The sequence below is a fragment of the Chrysochloris asiatica genome, unplaced genomic scaffold (assembly GCF_000296735.1).
Source record: "Chrysochloris asiatica unplaced genomic scaffold, ChrAsi1.0 scaffold00083, whole genome shotgun sequence".
Taxonomy (NCBI): domain Eukaryota; kingdom Metazoa; phylum Chordata; class Mammalia; order Afrosoricida; family Chrysochloridae; genus Chrysochloris; species Chrysochloris asiatica.
Window position 1 is genome coordinate 1,759,009 of NW_006408601.1, and position 3,355 is coordinate 1,762,363.

General features: G+C 40.7%; 1 pseudogene; it reads left to right on the forward strand.

Moving 5' to 3' along the window:
• The first annotated feature begins 2,587 nt into the window (after positions 1-2,587).
• On the forward strand, positions 2,588-3,049 carry LOC102817660 (annotated as a pseudogene).
• Positions 3,050-3,355: the final 306 nt, after the last annotated feature.

Sequence of the window (3,355 nt, forward strand, 5' to 3'; positions counted from 1 at the left end):
ACATATCTTTCTGTGGACTCCATAATACCAGCTTTCTTGCTGTTCCTTGAGTACATCCCCACCTCAAGGTCTTTTCCCTTGTTCTTCCCCGGGTTTGAGTCGCTCTTCTCCGATCTTAATGCCACAGGCTCCTTCTCATTGTTCAAATTTCAGCTTTAATATGTCTGAGGAAAAATCTTCCAATGATTTCATCTAAGATACCCCTACACCCCATCATAATCTCTCTCATCTCTAATTCCAATATTTTTAATACAAAATTAAAGAATTATACAATAATTTGTTTAAGGAATATACAAAAATATGTATACACAATGTGTTATAAATCATGATAATGTAGTGAACATTACATAATACATGTACCCACTGACTAACTTAAGACCTAGCATATTAACAATACCTGATACATTTTTTGCAGAGCACTTACTACCTGAAATGGTACTTATTCATGTGTTTGTTTTCTGTCATCCCTACTGGAATATAAGCTCCAATGTCTGTGTGGTTTATTGCTGTATCCCCAGAGCTTAGACCAGTGCTTGGCTAAGAGTAGATGCTCAATAAATATTCATGAATGGATGAATAACTGAGGGTGAAAAGAAAGGTCAGAGGAATGGGGTATTGTTGTTTGGCCTGTTACTGTCTTCCAAGGAGAGATCTGTGAGTCCATTGGATGTGTCTGATTCCTCTCCTTATTTCTTCAGTGTCTAATTAATATGCAGTTATGTACTGTGTAGTGTGATCTCTACTTACGTAGGCAAAAGCACATTGGAAAAGACATTAGGCTATTTTGAGACCCAGTTTCGGTCTTTGTAACATGTTGTTGGATTCTGTTGAATCCATTTCTATTCATGGTGACCCTATATGAGAAAGTGGACTTGCCTCAGAGGGTTTTCTAAACTGTACCTTTACGGGAGCAGATAATGAAGACTTTCTCCAATAGAGCCTCTGGACAGATTTGAACCACCAATCTTCTGGTTAGCAGCCAAGTGCTTAACAGTTGCATCACCAGGGATCCTTGTCTTTGTAACTTAAGGGTAGTAGTACTTGCAGGATGCCTGGGTTAAAGATATGAGGGAGCATCAAAACGTTCATGGAAATTTCCCATTATTTTTAATAATTTTTGCACAAACTTTTTGAAGCCCCCTTGTACAAGCATCCATCCCTCCCTCTCCCCTAATAATAACTGAGGGGGCCAGGACCAATCTGGTAAGGAGTTTTACTGACAGCTTCATACCTCAAGACAGACAGACCCTGGGAGGGAAGATAATGCGGCAGCCTTCGAAGTCCTGGAGAGCATCCCCTGTCCCCAAAGGCCATACTGAGTGAATATGGCAAAGGAGGTAAAGCTTCAAATGGAGTGTCCAAGGCCAGAGGAGATGCCTTGGCTGCTGCCTACCTGGCAGACATGGTGTTGTTTCTAGAGAACACCAAAGTATCTTGGTTCATGAGTGAAAGAAAGAGGTTCAGTCTTGAAAAAGACAAACTACACCACATTTCTCTCAGTGAATCAAGTACAACGTGAGTAGAGCCTAGGATTTTTTCTCCAATACAAATTCCCTGGGTAAGTCAGTCTGTCCCAATATTATGTCTAGAGGATCCAGGCCTTAAAATTCTTCAATGTCCCCTTTGGCTTAATTAATTAATCCAACCAAAAATCACAAAGAAGCTCTATGAGGGTAAGCAAAAAGTATTGTTACTAGGGTTACAATTCATATACCCATGAGTTTATTCCAAACATAACGTGTTTTAACACGTCTCTTTGATCAGTGGATGGCTGCAGACAAGTTCTCTCAGCCATACACGTGTCTTACTCTCATTAGAATGCCTTCAAAAAAAGGTTCAATCAAAACAGTGGCTTCTGAGGGGCTCTGCTACTCCAGTTAAATGCAAGGCAGAGTGGTCAATTCACAAGGTTGTGATGACTGTTTTGGGGCATCCCAAAGGGATAATGACAACAATGGGATTAAACGTAATAATTGTGTGCATGGCACAGGACTAGGCTGTGTGTCATGCTGCTGTTCATAGAGCTGGTATGAGTCAGAATCAACTTGATGGCACCTAACAACAACAACGGCAACAAAGGGGTAATATTGAGAGATGTTCTCAAAGGGCACAGGACAACCAGAAGGGTTTAACTGGAAGAAGTTTTAATAAACTTAAAAACTATCAGAAAAAGGCCAGAAAAGTTGTGCCAAGGAATTTTCCCCCCAATCAAGACAATGGAGCTGCTCGTTTTTTTAGGGTAGCAAGGACTGCCCTAAAAGAATTTTGTTGTCAAACTTTACCCCATATATCCTACAGCCCTGATCTTAACCCAGCTTTCCCCAAACTGAAATACTATTTCAAAGAAATGTGATTTGACTTCTTCCTGGATGACGAAACTTCCTTTTTTTCACAGTGTAAATAGAAGAATGAAAAATTCTTTCCCGGGGAAAGGTTAGAGAGATGGAAAAGCCTTCGGAAGTATATAGTCCTGGATAGAAGATATGTCAAGGAACATTAGCCTCACTCATTCTCTTTGCTCTTCTTCAGCATTAGGTGTTTCTGAGGCTGTTCAATTTTTAAATTTCTAGGATCCAAATTCACTGCCATGTCTTCTGAAGAAGGGAAACTCTTTGTGGGAAGTCTCAATTTTCACACTGATGAGCAGGCTTTGGAAGACCATTTCAGGTGCTTGGGACCAATTTGTGAGGTGGTGGTGGTGAAGAACTGAGAGACTTAGCGATCCTGTAGTTTTGGCTTTATCACCCTTGCCAATCCAGAACATGCTTCAGATGCCATATGAACCATGAATGGAGAGTCCCTGGATGGTTGCCACATCTGTGTGGATCATGCAGGCAAATCAGCCCAGGGAACCAGAGGGGGTGCCTTTGGCGTGGTTGCAGATATTCTAGAAGTGATGGAGACCAGGGCTATTGGGAGCAGCAGGTATGACAGTCCACCTGGAGGATACAGATACGTATATGGAAGGTCCAGAGACTATAGTGACAGAAGCCAAGGTGGTTATGACCACTATTCTAGAGGAAATTACAGAGACAATTACGACAACTGAAATGAGGCATGCACATATAATATACACAAGGAATAAAAATTCTTCTGATCCAGGATTTTCCTTCCAGATGGCTGCATTTATAGAAGATTTTCAGAGCTGCACTGAAACATCTTTGTTTTAGTACATCAACTTCTACTTTTTAATTAAGCTCCCAGGGTAGCCTTTTGAGGACCTTTTAGTAAACTCCATATGTTGTAAAACTTTTTTCTCCCATTTAAAGACAAATTCTGTGATGTTTGTAGAGTTTGGGTGTTTTTCCTTTTACCAGTTTTTTTTAGTTTGGACGCTCAGGATTATCCTTGCAAA